The sequence below is a fragment of the Grampus griseus genome, assembly GCF_964374135.1.
Source record: "Grampus griseus genome assembly, chromosome: 17".
Lineage (NCBI taxonomy): Eukaryota > Metazoa > Chordata > Mammalia > Artiodactyla > Delphinidae > Grampus > Grampus griseus.
Genome location: NC_139011.1, coordinates 14,588,037 through 14,606,045, shown reverse-complemented (window position 1 = coordinate 14,606,045; position 18,009 = coordinate 14,588,037).

The following is an 18,009-nucleotide window of genomic DNA, read 5'->3' as shown; positions in this document are numbered from 1 at the left end:
GCAGGAGTCTGGCTATCTCCTGATGCTTGACGGTTTGTTCTCAGCCACCTGGAGTGTTTTGGGTCCTGCTTGATCAGTTCAGGTTCCATAGCAGGCTCCCCAAATACAACGAGCAGACTTTGTTTAGACCTTGATTTTGAACTAACAGTAAAGACAGTCATTGGGATTTTTTTGTTTGTTTTTGATAACCAGAGAAGTATAAATTTGGAAATGATAGTGGGTAATATTAACAAATTCATGTTATTTTTTAATAGGTGTGATACTGACATTGCAGTTATGCAGGAAAATGCTCTGTCCCACTCCTACCACCTACTTTTTTTTTTAAAGGTCTATTTAAGAGTGAAATGACTTATTATGTAGAGTTTACTTTAAAATACTTCCAAAAAAATAGGTTGGGCTAGATAAAACAAGCGTGGCAAAAGGTTGATGGTTGTTGAAACTGGGTGATGACTACGTAGTGCGTTGTGGTCTCTATTTTTGTTTATGTTTGGAAATTTTTATGATAAAAAGGAAATTTATTCATGTGTCATTTTTACCCATAGATATTTTGAGTTAAGGAATACAGAGGTCAGGGGGCTAAATTTGACTCTGAGATTTCTTGATGATTCATTTAATAGAATCCAGTAGCCAACACACGTGTAACGGCAGAGGTCTGGGTCTAGGTCACTCCTACACTCATTTCTACACTTGCTTAAGCCTCACTTGAGGTGTTTTATGAACACATCCCAAGCAGGTCAGGGAATATTCTCTAAAGGAACTTTGTCCCAAGCAAACTGCCTCGCCCCAGTTATTTCCTTATCAAGGACATCCTCATTCATGGTGACATGAAGGCTTCTTGGCAGGCACATTTATCCCCAGAGATGACCCCTTCATTAGAAGTCAAATTTAGATTGGCCCTCAATCACATGGGAGAAGTCAGCCATAGGGTTGGAGACCTTGAAAACTTGGCATTGAGTCATGTCCTGCGTCAGTCTTTCTTCTCCATTGACTGCAGAGACTCTTAGTGCCTGGGACAGACCTTTACATATAATAGTCACTCAGATACTTCAATTACTACGGATAGAAGTTTTTGATTTTAGGTATACACAGCAGTGTTCATAGTATGGTAACTTTTGTATAAGAAAGGGGGTAATAAATATAAGTAAATATGCATATAAGCATGTATAAACACATATTTGCTTATATTTCCAAAAAGAAACAATGAAAGGATAACCCCCAAACTAATGAAAACGGTTATCACAGAGGAAAGAGAGGGAACAGGGTAGAGAGATGAAATTGAAACTTCTTTGGCAGTACCAGTTTCAATGTTATGTTTTATATGATTAAAAAACAAAATTGAACTTAAAAAAAAAAAACCCAACTACCTGGCTACCTGTTTTGACTGTGGAACGATGTAAATGTTTTACATAAGTTTAAAAACTATTAAACAAGTAAAAAGCAATGTCTAAAAGCTGAAAACCACTGAAATAAACAAACCTAACTATATATCAAGTTGATGTCATAGTCACACAGAGAAAAGAGAGTAACTTCAGAAGACTGTAAACTCTGTTTTGGCTGTATATCCCTTGAGCAGTAGTCTTTAGCTTGGGGCCCTTTTGCTCCTCCCCGTCCAGTGGATATTTGGCAATGTCTGGGGACATTTTTGGTTGTCACAACTGAAGGACTGCTACTGGCCTCTAAGTGGGTAGAGGGTAGGGGTTACGATGCACAGGGATATTCTTAAATAAAGATAAAGAATATATCGTAAAGGCAAAAAGAACTAAAAGTTGTCTTTTCAAGATCACCATATCAATGTTCTACTAACAATATAGGTGTTGAAATGTTTATAGGTACATTGTAAGATAAAACACGTAAGTGATTATGTCATTGTCATTAGGTTTCAAGATTTTGAGCATAAAAGAAAGAGATACAAGTACAAAATCAGAGGCATTAAGTTAAAATGCTATAATCTAGATGCTACCAGAAAACGACTAGAGCTAATCAATGAATTTGGTAAAGCTGCAGGATACAAAATTAATGCACAGAAATCTCTGGCATTCCTATACACTAATGATGAAAAATCTGAAAGTGAAATCAAGAAAACATTCCCATTTACCATTGCAACAAAAAGAATAAAATCTAGGAATAAACCTACCTAAGGAGACAAAATACCTGTATGCAGAAAATTATAAGACACTGATGAAAGAAATTGAAGATGATACAAATAGATAGAGAGATATACCATGTTCTTGGATTGGAAGAATCAACATTGTGAAAATGACTCTACTACCCAAAGCAATCTACAAATTCAATGCAATCCCTATCAAACTACCACTCTCATTTTTCACAGAACTAGAACAAAAACTTTCACAATTTGTATGGAAACACAAAAGACCCCGAATAGCCAAAGCAATCTTGAGAACGAAAAACGGAGCTGGAGGAATCAGGCTCCCTGACTTCAGACTATACTACAAAGCTTCTGTCATCAAGACAGTATGGTACTGGCACAAAACAGAAATATAGATCAACGGAAAAGGATAGAAAGCCCAGAGATAAACCCACGCACATATGGTCACCTTATCTTTGATAAAGGAGGCAGGAATGTACAGTGGAGAAAGGACAGCCTCTTCAATAAGTGGTGCTGGGAAAACTGGAGAGGTACATGTAAAGGTATGAGATTAGATCACTCCCTAACACCATACACAAAAATAAGCTCAAAATGGATTAAAGGCCTAAGGTTAAGGCCAGAAACTATCAAACTCTTAGAGGAAAACATAGGCAGAACACTCTATGACATAAATCACAGCAAGATCCTTTTTGACCCACTTCCTAGAGAAATGAAAATAAAAACAAAAATAAACAAATGGGACCTAATGAAACTTCAAAGATTTTGCACAGCAAAGGAAACCATAAACAAGACCAAAAGACAACCCTCAGAATGGGAGAAAATATTTGCAAATGAAGCAACTGACAAAGAATTAATCTCCAAAATTTATAAGAAGCTCATGCAGCTCAATAACAAAAAACAAACAACCCAATCCAAAAATGGGCAGAAGACCTAAATAGACACTTCTCCAAAGAAGATATACAGACTGCCAACAAACACATGAAAGAATGCTCAACATCATTAATCATTAGAGAAATGCAAGTCAAAACTACAATGAGATATCATCTCACACCAGTCAGAATGGCCATCATCAAAAAATCTAGAAACAATAAATGCTGGAGAGGGTGTGGAGAAAAGGGAACACTCTTGCACTGCTGGTGGGAATGTGAATTGGTACAGCCACTATGGAGAACAGTATGGAGTTTCCTTAAAAAACTAAAAATAGAACTACCATATGACCCAGCAATCCCACTACTGGGCATATACCCTGAGAAAACCATAATTCAAAAAGAGTCATGTACCAAAATGTTCATTGCAGCTCTATTTACAATAGCCTGGAGATGGAAACAATCTAAGTGTCCATCATCGGATGAATGGATAAAGAAGATGTGGCACATATATACAATGGAATACTCAGCCATAAAAAGAAACGAAATTGAGCTATTTGTAATGAGGTGGATAGACCTAGAGTCTGTCATACAGAGTGAAGTAAGTCATAAAGAGAAAGACAAATACCGTATGCTAACACATATATATGGAATTTAAGAAAAAAAAATGTCATGAAGAACCTAGGGGTAAGACAGGAATAAAGACACAGACCTACTAGAGAATGGACTTGAGAATATGGGGAGGGGGAAGGGTAAGCTGTGACAAAGCGAGAGAGAGGCATGGACATATCTACACTACCAAATGTAAGGTAGATAGCTAGTGGGAAGCAGCCGCATAGCACAGGGAGATCAGCTCGGTGCTTTGTGATCACCTAGAGGGGTGGGATAGGGAGGGTGGGAGGGAGGGAGACGCAAGAGGGAAGAGATATGGGAACATATGTATATGTATAACTGATTCACTTTGTTATAAAGCAGAAACTAACGCACCATTGTAAAGCAATTATAGTCCAGTAAAGATGTAAAAAAAAATAAAATAAAAAGATGAGGTTTTATAAAATATATATTTTCTTTAGAAAACATTTAATGTATAGAAAATACATCATTTTCCCTCCAAATCAAATAAATATCTATCATTGAGAAAAAAATGCTATAATCTTAAATGTTCCTATGCCTGGTGTCTCAGTGGTCCTTGGCCTTTCTGTCTCCACTGGGCAGCTCATCCTCCAGGGCCCCTCCAAAGTGGGTTTTGGGTTCACAGCAGAGTGGTCTCAGGGTGTAGACAAACTCCTTACAAAGTGGCTGGCATCCAAGAGGCAGACAGCAAAGCCCCCAGGCCAGTTACGACTATGCCTGAGCATGACGCAGCTTCTCTTCCACTGGGTTCTATTAGTCAAAGCAGCCCCAAGGCTTCCTGGTTTCAAGGAGGTGGTGAAACACACTCCGCCTCTTGATCGAGGGCCGGCAAGGTCGTGGCACAGAAGAGTGTGCAGGATGGGAGGTACTGTGTGGTCAACTTAAAAAAAACATGATCAATGATGATGAGGCAGGGCCCAGCCTCCCCACTGGTGGCTACAAACAGGGCTTCTGAATCCAGGCACCTCAAGGAATGGCAAATTCCCAACCCACTTGACTTGGAAATTGGTAAATTTCCAATCTACCTGACATTAGCTTATCAACCCATTCAGATTCATCAAGAATCTTCCTCAAGCTTCCCTGGTGGCACAGTGGTTAAGAATCCGCCTGCCAATGCAGGGGACACGGGTTCGAGCCCTGGTCCAGGAAGATCCCACAGGTCGTGGAGCAACTAAGCCTGTGTTCCACCATTACTGAGCCTGTGCTCTAGAGCCCACGAGCCACAACTACTGAAGCCCATGCGCCTAGAGCCCCTGCTCCACAACAAGAGAAGCCACCGCAGTGAGAAGCCCACGCACCACAACGAAGAGTAGCCCCCGCTCGCCGCAACTAGAGAAGGCCCGTGCGTCAACAAAGACCCAGAATTCTGAGTTACTCTTGATTTCCAGACACAACTCCATTTCCTCTGAGGGCTGTGTCGCGGACCTGAGAGAGGAAATCCACAGGAACCTGTGCACTGGAGGATGCTGAGCTTGGAAATCCCAAACCAGGAAATCCCCAAACCAGGTTTTCTTCCTGATCTGAATCCTCACGGTGAATGCTGCCTGCAGGCTGCTGATGAGGGGGAAGGGGCAGGGACAGAAAACCATCGCTCACAGTGTCTCAGCGACTGTACTGCCCCTGCTCCACTCTGCTTTCTGGCCCACATCTGCCTCTCAGTCATCCCGCTGGTGGGAGTGGGAAGAGAAGACAAAACGCTGGAAAACAAGCAAGATGGGTACTCGGGGAACTCAGGAAAGGTGGGTGCAGGAAGGATGGTGGGATGGAGGGACACAACTTTAAAGGAACAATGTTGTCCAAGTGCTTTATCATCCCGGCAGCCACTCAAACCCGTGGAGACCAGCAGCTTTGTCGGTGTAGTGCTCATGCTGGGAAAGTTCTAGGGATGAATATATGGGTGAAGGGAAGAGCCAGCTGGAGAAAGTGGGATCATTTGGGGGAGCGGAGGGACTGTCGACAGGTGTGGGGTGCAGGCCCAACACTCCCCAGTGGGGCTGGTGTGGAAGATGGCCGGCCTCTGCCCTTCACCCATATATTCACCTCCCTCCAGGGGTAAAAGCTTTAGCTTTAGCCGTGCTTACTTCCTGCCAAGCCCAGCACCTCTCTTTCAGCCCCACACTCAGAGGCTCACCCCTGGCCCCGATCAGAGTAAGCACAGGAGCATGAGGGACTCTTTTGGAGAGGGAGGCAAAGAGAAGGCAGCTGAAGAGGAGAGAGGAGCTTCAGTCTGAGCTTCGTGCAGCTCGGGGGCAGGACCGGGGGCAGGACCGTGGGCAGGAACATAGCACACACAACTGGACCAGCGTCAGTTTTGGAGAGTGAATGGTGCTCTTTTGTCTCCATGTGGTTTCCACCCTGGCCTTCTCTGGCTCTCCCTAGTAACAGTGAACTCTTGGTAAGGGGAAGTTGTAGAGTTATAGCCTGAGTTTTAACAAATATTATTAAGTGAAACTAAAAGTAGTAGTTCCACCCACCCAGGTCCTGAAGAGCACTGTTGCCTTAGCTTGTGGCCAGATGTCCCGGGTATCTTTCATTTTTTGCTTGCCAGCTATACCTTCCCCTTTGCACCTGATAGCACCTCCCTCAGTTTCTTTTGGGAAGCTGACTCTTTTGCCCTGTATGTGGTCCTAGCCAGGTCCCCTAATCATGATGCTTTACGCTATGGTACATAAATGACTCAGGCTAACCAAAGAGCTCCATCTCCTGGGCATAATGGCTGCTTCCATGTGGGCATGTGAGATAATCTGGGTCAATCAGGAACTACCCTAAGATTTCATGCATGGATGCTGGAAGAGATCATGTGCAACCTCCTCCAAAAGCTGTCAGGACTCTATAAGCTTAGGAAAGTTGGTGAAACTTGCCTGAATGAGAATAAACCCAGAGGACTGCACAGCTGAGAGATGGGACAGTGAGAGAGGGAGAGGAATCTGACGACACATGTGAGTCCCTAGTGGGGACTCTAAGGAGCTTTAGCAGAAAACTAAGGCTTTGTCGCAAGCCTTTCTCAAGCACCGCTATCCAGAGTTCTCTGCCAGAGTTAAGGATGCTGCCTTTCCACTTAAGCTTCTTTGTTCTGCTGGATTCAGGACAGTTGCACTTAGATTGAGACACGGGGGCTAGGCAGAGCATGGGGGTCAGTAAACAACGTGTTCAGGCTAAGCCTATTCTAAATCAGATCGTGGCTATAGTTATCTGCACATGAAGTGAATTGGAAGGAAATAGCCTAAAGCCTACCTGGGGTTTCTTGGGGAATTTTATTGCCTGGGAAACTACCATTCTGCCCTTACAAAGCCCTTGACCCCGAAGCAGGTCTAGGCTCCAACCCCACACCTGCAGGAGGGAACTGTGTCCCCAAGAGGGACATGGCCTTGAATGCTGTTTCACATGAACCAGGCAGATGCTTCCAAAGGGAAAAGTCAAAGGCCACGGAGCGTGTCAGCCAAGGGAGGTTCCCATGAAGAGCAGAACCAGGGTTGCCAGATGGACCCACCAAGCGACTCACTCACTGGCAGAGATGACAGTCTTTCCAGTCCCTGCCTGGTATGATTTGATCATTGCTATGGCCCAGCGACTCGTGTGTTTTCTTTTCATCCCCCTTCTGAGTGGGACTTATTATTGCAGTTTTCCTCTCCCTCTGCAGCCATTGTCTATTGGGTGTTGGAAGAGTTGCAGGGAGATCACTTGTCTCTTCAAGTTGTTGTGACACCAGGAGCTACACCTGGCCCTGACTGCTTGTCACTCGGGAGCTCCTGGTCTTTGAGCTGAATCAAAACACTTGGGATTTGGGGGCTTGTCTCCCTTAGACAAGGGGTAGATGTGTCTCTGTGTGAGGAGTGCCTGCAAACACTTGGTGGCCAAAAGCGTGGGTGGTGGCAGAACCCTTAGGCACCACCCAGTGCTAGTTCTTCCCTTCTTTTAGACTAATAAGAAGACTCTTGATTCTTGGGTGCCTGGCCAGCATACTTCCAGCCTCCCTTGCTGCTACGTGTGGTCAAGTTCCCAAACGAAAATGAGCGGAAATGATAAAAACAACTTCTGGGTCATGCCCTTAAAAGGAAGAGGCATATCTCCCTTCCCCTTCCCTTACCCCACCCTGCTGCTGGAATTCAGATGTACCTGGGAGCCATTTTGGACCATGCAGAGTAAGGGTGATCCTAGGAACAGCCGATTCTGTGTCCAAATTTCAGAACCTATAGAAACTCGGCTGACCAGAACAGAATCTTTTCATTTTTGAGGCTTTTATAAATTCAGCAACTCTGTCTGGGAAAGTATAGAAATCATATCCTATAAAAATTACTGTAATACTGGAAAGGTATAAAAGTGTTAGCCTTGGGAAGCTATAAAACTAAAAGTAAAGATTACAATGAAGAAAATAAACAAATTTAAATTCCTCGTATTAGCACTTTTACTACTGGTTTTAATAATGCAAGTGTATGCAGCTTTTCAGATGGGCTACCTATGGGCTACCAGTAAGATACCTTTCTTGTTCTCACTCTTGCTTTCCATCTCTCTGTAACATTCCTCATAGAATTAGCCAAATATACTGAATGTTATCGGAAGTTTGGGGCCATAAAGAGCTGGATATGTAGCTAAACACATCTGTAGTGCAGCTCTTACCCCCAGAACTCCCAAAAGAAATGTGTCTCTCCAGTACTATCTCCAGGGTAGGAGACTGACAGAGTTAAGGAGCTCATTTCCAAGGCACCACAGCCTCTGCTGTGGGAGTATATCATCATTTCAGGAAGAATGTATACCAACAATCCAGGCACTCAGTTGAAAATATGCTTGTAGACCTCCTCTTAGTTTGCGGTACGCGGGCCTCTCACTGTTGTGGCCTCTCCCGTTGCGGAGCACAGGCTCTGGACGTGCAGGCTCAGCGGCCATGGCTCACGGGCCCAGCCGCTCCGCGGCATGTGGGATCCTCCCGGACTGGGGCACGAACCCATGTCCCCTGCATCGGCAGGCGGACTCTCAACCACTGCGCCACCAGGGAAGCCCTCTTCTCTTAGTTTTTGAGCCATATATCAGCAGCAAGTCCGCTCCTTGTACAAGAGGAGGTGGAAACAGTAGTTTCCCTCACATCTATGAGTAGTATCTCCCCTCTGGCTTTCCAGTGTCTCAGAAAACATTTCCCTGGAGTATAATCATTTCTGTAATCAAAGTGACATGCTGTGCGTGTGCTGTCTCCTTCATAAGGTGTTTAGAGCACGTAAAAGAATCTGATTTATTAGATTCATAGTTTTAATTATTTGTTTATATAACAGCTTGATTACAAATTTGAAATCAATGTTTAAAAGTCAGGGGAAATTTAATGTTAATTTTTAATGCTTTAGTTGATTATGTGTAAATAGTGAATAAATATTTAGAAGTGTGAATGCTAAATATTAAAAGAAATGTTGTTTTAGAGGTTAATGAGTTAGTACATGCATTAAATAAAAGACAGCTGAACTTTTCTGTCTATTAATAGCCACGCAGACATTATTGCTATGCCTAGCCAAGAATAGGTGTTATAAAAGCTAGTTTATTAACTTTTGAATTTCAGTCTCCTTATCTGTACAGGCAAGGGGTTGAACTCCATCATTGCTAAGGTTTCATCCATCTCTAAGATACTGGATTATTAAAATTCAGGAACTCTTTTGCTCATATTTATACCAGATTTTTACCATCCCAGAACAGTCAACCACACAGATACATGGAAGTCAGATCCTCCACAACAACTTACACCTCCAGCATGCCTTTCATTCTTTTATAATATCACAGCTACCTCTGTGTAAATAGACTGTCAGCATTTCGTCAAGGCACATGGCTCATTGATAGGTTTGCCAGGCACACTCACAATCAAAACTCAGCCAGTCTCATGACCAGCTTCAGCACGTCTTGGCTGCTGTCAGTAAACTTCTTAGTCTGTGCACTAGCTTCCCACAGCAATGGAAGAGAACAGAACTGCCCACTTCTTCTGACATGTTCCGTCAAATTTTTACAAAGGTTGAACATTTGAATAGTGCTTCACTGTTTACAGAGCAACTTCCCTTTCTCACAACTACCCTTGTTTTATAGATGAACTAAAACTCAGAGAGGTCAAATGACTCCTCAAAATCTTACAGCTAGTAAGTAGCAGGGCAGGACTCGGACCCAGGTAAGTCTGACTTTAAGCCCAATGGCTTTTCCATAAAAATAGCCCCAACTGATAGCAACATCTGTGGACCACATAAGGTGGTCATGAAAGCTGTTTTCCCATTTGCTAAAATAGAAACACTGAGTAACACTCATTCCAGTATCTCCTCTCCACTATATTAGTTCTTGGCCAAGGTTGTCTTTAAAGGCTGGACAGAAGGAAAAAAAACACCTGTGGTTTCAATTAAAGTGTATCAATCAATAAAGAGAACTAAGAGGAACTCCAAAATGTTGGTGCCTTTCTGCCTGCTGTCTGTGCCTGGTGCTTAGCTCTGTTATAGCACCATGGAGGAGTGTATTTTTTCCTTCCAACTGTTAATTGCCAACTGCTAACTGCTAACTGACCAAGGTTGCCTTGCTGATATCACGCCTGGTCATGTGACCTGCTTTGGCCAATGAAATGTGAGCAGAAGTGATATGTACCAGGTACCAGCAGAAGCTTTGAAGAGCTACTCTCTTATTTCCACTCTCTCTCTTTTCCCTCTGTCATGAGATCAGCATCTTCTAGACACAGGCTTCTCCTACTAGCATGGTCCCATAATGAAGGTGTGGAGCAGAGTTTTAGGCAACCTATAAAGATCAAGTAATGTGATAAACCCTTATGTTTGTCAGCCACTGAGATTTGGGGGACCATTTGTTATTGCACCATAATTTATCCTAAGCCAACAGATTCAAGCAGTTATGCCATTGTATTGGAAATTTTGGTCAACTCCACGGGACACTAGGCTCCTCAAGCAGGTACTACTCTTTACCATCTTTCAGTCCCAGAGCCTAGCAGAGTACCTGGCATACGATAGGTAACAAATGAATCTTTGATGACTGGATGAATGGATGGAAGGAGGGGTGGATGACCAGTAGGATCTAGAATGATACTGTGAGTTCAAAATGGAGCATAGATTCCTCAGGATAGAACCATGCACTAACAAAACTCACATGGATGCCACTGTGGGCTCTGATTTCATCAACGCCACTGCTATCCAAATAATCGTGTAGGACATAGCTGATTACCTCATATCATAATATTCTAGCTCCTGCCATCCAAATCTGCACTTCCTAAAACATCATCTCTAGATTTTGCTGTTTGTGACTCCATGAGCCAGCAACTTCTGTAGACTAACCAGGAAAACACAATAGGAAACATGGCACAATAGCTGTCTGCTCTGTCCCTGATGTCTTCAATGTGGCTGACCCTCCCACCCCCCATGCCCATGTGAGTGGGAGAAAGGCAGGTTCAGGCAACAGCTCTTAGCCCAAGTATTCACCAAGAAGACACTGTGATGTTTCTTCCTTCTTTCACTGCCTGCTGTTTTCTACATGGCTCCATGTTAACAGTAGAGCATAGTAGTTCAGAGAACAGTCTTGATAGAGTAAGAAAGACCTTGATCAAACCTTAATTACACTATTCACATAGCATTGATGCCATTTGGAACTCTGGAACTATCAATAGAATGGCCTTTCAGGATTGTCCCAAGTTCAGCCAAGATGAACAGGCCAGTGTAGAGAGATCCATTTCTTAAACCCTTTTTTCCATCTCCAAACCCCGTCATATTTACAGCCATTCAGCCTGTTTGCTGTGACCCTGAGCTCAGGAATGTGGCTGGACCATAGTCTGGGAGCTGGAATATGCAAGTTGAAAGAATTTTTTAGACTTCTCTTCTTGCTTCTCCTCCAGTTCTGACAATAGATCAATGCATTTCTCCAGAATCTGCCATGAAAAACCTTACCTGAAGCTGTCAGGACATGTCAGATGTCACCTGCTATATCATAAAAGTCCTTCAGAGTTATCAGGAACTTTTCTTCCCTGGCACCTGCCTCCTAAATCACGACCCAAACAACTCTGTCTGCTGTTCCCAGGGGAAGGAGAAGCAGCCATTCATCCCATCCTTTTCCTTCCTGCCCCCAAATGATCAACTTCCAGCCCCTTTTTCTCCTCTGGAGCTTTGTTCCAGGTCACAGCCACCAACTGTGGGTTCAACCACTCCCTTCCTCTGAGGAATCCTGTTGACAGAATACATACAAGATGATGCACCCTAACAGCACAATGACTAGGTGTTCTTTGTGGTTTGACACCTTAACCTAAAGTTTGCATTAAGTTTCTCAGACTTTGCCTCTTTTCTAGGACAGTTCCACCAGGCTGATAATGTACTAGGAAGCTCTTCCTGCAGAGCCCCTAATAGGCTGCCCCTACTGGAGCCTGTCTCCCTCTGGCTCTGTCCTGACCCCTCTCACAGGCTACATCCACAGTGGACGGACATTCTAGCAGCTGGGGAGGGGCTCAGTGCCTCACCAGCAAACACCACCCTCCCTAGGAGCCGTGAGGAGTCATGCCACAGGTTGGGAAGTGGCAGGAGGGATGGGCTGGTGAAAAGTAGGAGAGCACAAAAGGTATGGCTGGTGACCTAACACAAGTCTGTTCATATAAAGCTTATTCAACTTAAATTTCCAGTAACTTCATTAGAAATTCTGATGACGACAGTGGTTTTCTAAGGAAACAGAAACACAAGTGCAAAAGGCAATTATCAGGAAAGGAATTCCATGACTTTTTTCTACATGAACATTTTCACATGATTTCATGCTTAGAAACATGGGGAAGTCCCAACATGGATGCTGTGTCCAGCATTCTGGGGACAGGAGGAAGAAAACCTATTGTATTTACTGTATGCCAGACCCTGTTCTCAGCACTTCCCCATGTTAATTCCTTTAAACCTCCTAACACCCTATGAGATAGGTTCTATTACGATCATCCCCACATGACTGATGAGGAAACTGAGGGATACAGGTGTTAAATAGCTTGCCCAGGTGGCAAGTTTGCCAGGTGGTTACAGAGTGGCAAAGCTGGGTGTCACATGTTATCACTATTTTTCTGTATGCAAAGTAATGTCCATTGAGTACCTAGGTATTCAATCCTTTAATTCTCTAATGAAACTCTCAAAAATCCTAGGTAAGTATTATCAACTTCTGTTTTACAGATAAGAAAACTGAGACTCAAAAAAAAAAAAAATTTAGTGACTACCGATGTCACAGAGCTAGCAAGCCAGGATTTGTTTGTTTGTTTTGGGTTTCTACTTTTTATTTATTTATTTTTTGTTTTTTATTTTTAAAAATTTTTGGCTGCATTGGGTCTTTGTTGCTGCGTGCAGGCTTTTTCTAGTTGTGGTGAGCGGGGGGCTACTCTTCATTGTGGTGTGCCGGCTTCTCATCGTGGTTGCTTCTCTTGTCGCAGAGCATGGGCTCTAGGCATGTAGGCTCAGTAGTTGCAGTGCATGGGCACTAGAGCACATGGGCTTCAGTAGTTGTGGCGTGCAGGCTCAGTAGTTGTGGTGCACAGGCTTAGTTGGTCCGCAGCATGTGGGATCTTCCCGGACCATTGTTCGAACCTGTGTCCCCTGCATTGGCAGGTGGATTCTTAACCACTGCACTACCAGGGAAGTATGTGGTTTCTACTTTTTAAAAAAAATTTTGTTGAAGTATAGTTGATTTATAATGTTGTGTTAATTTCTGCTGTATAGCAAAGTGACTCAGTTATACATATATATGTTCTTTTTCATATTCTTTTCCATTATGGTGTATCACAGGATATTGAATATAATGCCCTGTGCTATACAGTAGGACCTTGTTGTTTATCCATCCTATATATACTAGTTTGCATCTACTAATCCCAAACTCCCAGTCTTTCCCTCCCCCACCCCCCCACCCCACCCCTTGACAACCACAAGTCTGTTCTCTATGTCTGTGAGTTTGTTTTGTAGGTATGTTCATTTGTGTCGTATTTCAGCTTCCACATATAAATAATATCATACGGTATTTGTGTTTCTCTTTCTGACTTATTTTGGCAAGCCAGGATTTGAATGTTGAGATGGAATTCCACCTTTTAAGGTGGCTGAACAGCAGAAAGATACTACTTTCCCAAGGAGATGAGAAGCAGTGGCTGTTTTCTGTACACTTGTTCTAGGACAGGCTTGTGGCCAGAAGTGGGAATGAGCCTGGACAGTGAGGGTGGGCACTGCCCAGTGTCCCAGCAGATGACTGCCCTCCGATTCCAGAGCCTTGGCCAGCAGCCCGTCTCTCTTCACGCCATGACCTATTTTTGCTCACCCACTTAGCTCTCTGGCCTATTTCTTTCCTGAAGAATTATTTCATAACCTTTGCTGAGTAACTACCACATGCTGAGCATAGCATTCGTGAACTTGGAGATGGAAAAAAAAATGTATCTTCAAATGATGCAGAGCAATATTCTCAATCCAGGTAGAAAAATCAGAAGGAAAATTAAGAAGATTCTTGGACCTTCCCTTTCCCTTGCATTCAGGTTGGCTCCTTTTTACTTGGTATGCCTCAGATGGTGACAGTCAGAGGGCATCCTTACTTGGTATGCCTCAGATGGTGACAGATCATCAGCGATTGGGGGCCTGGATTGCTAGACCCGCTTTTCAGCTGGTTCCTCTGCATCCAGAAATTTTCACAACCTATTAGGTTAAAATCTTTCTCGACCCTGCTTTTCAGCGTTACATCTTAAGTACGTCAAGCTGGTTTCCCATTGCCAATAAAACCCACTGTCCCTGCCGGGTCCTGCTGCCAAAATCAAAGAGTGAGTCAAAGAGTGTTGGTAAGTGATATAGAGGTGTTAATTTGGCAATGTGATTGGATACTGTTGGAAGAGCTGAGCTATAAGATGCTGGGACAGAGGGGCTGCCTATACAACTAAATGGGTGTCATTAGACGTAAAAGCTCCCTTTTTCTCTCCTTTCTGTTTCTCAAGTGCAAACCTGCTGGTTCTGGTGTTTCTTCCTTTTCTGTTTGTTTGTTTTGCTGTAGGCCTCCTACCCTACTCCTCAAGGTGTCTTATCTCTGGCTCCACCTTATTGCCTTATTCTCCAAAGAGAAATCCATGAATCTTAGGATTTTATAGAACGTAAGGTTAGAAAAACAGCAAACATAGGGAAGTTGAAAATCTCACAAATTTCTTATGGACAGGGCCTCTTGTCGTTAGCTCTTGGCTCCCTCACAAATGTTGATTGGAAGCCCAGTTGGACCAGGACTCAGCTCTGAAGGTGGGGCTCACTCACAGTCACTGTCCTGGCCTGACTACCACCCTGGGATTTCAACATCCAAATCAGAATGTCTTACTCCCCCTGCTGGAAACTCCCCAGGCTTCCCGGTGCTTAGAGCAAGCTCTGCACTCCTTTACCTGGGCCTCCAGGCCCTTCAGGATTTGGATTATGTTCCTCCAGCCTCATCTTTACCACTCTCCTCTTCATCCTGTACTCCACCCGATCTGGTCCTCTTGCTGTGCTTTGAACACCTCCAAGTCTCTGCACCACAGGAGCTTTGCACAGGCTAGTCCTTGTCCCTAGAACACCCCCATCTGTAAGGATGATTCCTTCTCATCTGTGGGTCTCAGCTGAGACAGCTAAATGCAATATGTGATTCTGAACTGGATTCTTTTGTTGGCATCACTGACATAACTTGAGTAGAGTTCTGAGAATTAGATAGTAGTCATTATCAATGTTAATGTCCTGATTTTAACACCTATATTTTGGTTATGTAGAAAAATTACTGAAAAATCATACTGACAAAGAGAGGTGATTGCGGTAGCTTGTCTCCAGCATGGCTGGCCACCACTAATTCTTTCTCCCCTATACACGCAAGCCAGAGTTGCAGCCTGCTCCCTTAAATGTGCTCCGTTAAATGTGTCCTGACTTATGACTGTTTTGATCAACAGAATACTACTGAAGTCAGGCTGTGTGACTTCTGAGGCTAGGTCCCAAGGAGTCTTGCAGCTTCTGCCTGTGTCTCTCAGAATGCTTGCTCTGAGGGAAGCCAACTGCTATGTAAGAAGCGTGAGTACGCTGAAACCACCATGCTGTGAGGAAGCCCAAGCTAGTCACATGGAAGGATCAGGTAGAAAAAGATGCCCTCTGACTGTCACCATCTAAGGCATACCAAGTAAGAACTGCCCCACTGAGCCCATCAGGCCCAGGACTCTGAAAGATAATAATAACTTGTTTTAACCACTATGTTTTGGGTTTGTTACACATCTGTATATAACAAGAACAGTGGTTATATTTGAATGGTAATGGAACTATGATATATATAAGCTTCTTGTTTCTCTCCCTCTCTCTCTTTTCTTTCTTTCTTTTTTTTTGCATTAAGCATTTATTAAATTTATAATTAAAGAAAACACTTATTTTCCCCTAGCACTTTGGGTTAAGAGTAGCATTACCTAGTGTACCTCCCAAGATATGGCTGTATCCACTAGGCAGAATGAATTACTCACCCTGATATCCATAGTATCTAACACAATGGATGGATACAGCAGATGCTTCGTATTTGTTGAATAGTTGATGTATGGGCAGCACATTGAATAAATTCCTTCAGGATAAAAGGCTGTTTATTTATTCATCCATTTAGTTACTTAGAAAGATTTATGTTAGTCTGGCATCATGCTTTTTCTTTTTTTTACAATTAGTTCAATGCTCTCTTTAAAAGATCTCTTTAAAGGAGCTTAAAGACACCAAAAAGTGAGGCCATGTGTTTAAGGTATGATTTATCGTCTCTTCCCCCCTATACATTTATATCTCCATGTGATTGTCTCCTCTGCTTCCTTCTATAACTTCTACTCTATGTGGACATTTTGCCACCATACCTCTCCCTTTGTACATGTCTAAGAAAAGGTAGCACAAAAAAATAAAATTATAAACCAATCTCTTTTAGGAATAAAACTTAGATGAAATACCAACAGCTCAATTAAATCAATATATAAACAGACTAATACTTATGATCAAGTAGGATTAATTTCAAGAATACAAGGGTAACATAACATTAGAAAATTGGTTAATATTAATGAGTATGTTTCATAGATCAAAGGAGAAAAATGTGATCATCCTAATTTAAAAAAAAATTCTTAGTAAACTGTATCTTGAGGAATACTTCCTTAACATCGTAAAAATTAATATTGAACACTTACTGGGATATAGTACAGTGCATTAAGTTTTAGGGACTAAAACATTAAATAAGACAAGTTTCTGCTTTCAAGAACCTGAAGCATGTACTATTGATCACAAAACATTACCAGTCTCCTTTTTCTGCAAGTGGACCTTTGATCTCATAACTGGGAATTAATCCAATAGATATATTTCAAATTAAGGTATTTTCATAATGTTTACTGCAGTATAATTTTTAGTAACAAAATCTCTTAACCTTAATGTCCAATAATAGGGGATAGTTATGGAAATTTCTTCGTATTAGCTCAATGGAATATTATGCATTCATTAATAAGTTTCATTCAGTACCCACAATGTGCCAACAACCTACCACATAGACTAAATTAGTTCAAAGACAATGTAGTAATGTTGAACACTGTATATTGCAGTAAAACTAGTTGTAAAAAGTATAAGAGAGTTTCTCAGCATTTTGGATCAGATAATTCTTTGTTGGCGGGTGTGGGTTTGTCCTGTGCATTGCAGGTTGTTTAGCAACATCCCTGGCCTCTACCAGTGGGTCAGTAGCACACCCTCCTGCTTAGCTTTGACAACCAAAAATGTCTCCACACAGTGCCAAATGTCTCCCGGGGAGCAAATTTGCCTTTGATCAAGTATAATATATATTCAACATATAACACAATTTTCCATATATAGTTTTGTCTACAAGTATATAAAAACCTATATGTAAATGAAAAAAAAAATGGAAGGAACAATGAGGGAATAATACTTGCTATGATTATTGATGGAATTCTGGTTGTAATTTCTTTTCTCAGACTTTCTAATTATTTTAGCAGTAGATACAGCCCCTTTTTTTTTTTTTTTTTTTTTATGGCTGTGTTGGGTCTTCGTTTCTATGCGAGGGCTTTCTCTAGTTGCGGCGAGCGGGGGCCACTCTTCATTGTGGTGCGCGGGCCTCTCACTATCGTGGCCTCTCGTTGCGGAGCACAGGCTCCAGACGCGCAGGCTCAGTAATTGTGGCTCACGGGCCTGGTTGCTCCGCGGCATGTGGGATCTTCCCAGACCAGGGCTCGAATCCATGTCCCCTGCATTGGCAGGCAGATTCTCAACCACTGAGCCACCAGGGAAGCCCAATACAGCCCATTTATAAGATGTGCCTTTTGAACAGATTTAGGAAGAGCTTTCAGTCCAGGAACAGCAGTACTCGGTGGCAGTGCCAATTCACCTTGGTGGGTGGATGTGTGGTCTTAATTTCCCTTATGTATCCTCTGAGTTCTAGCACTCCACAAAG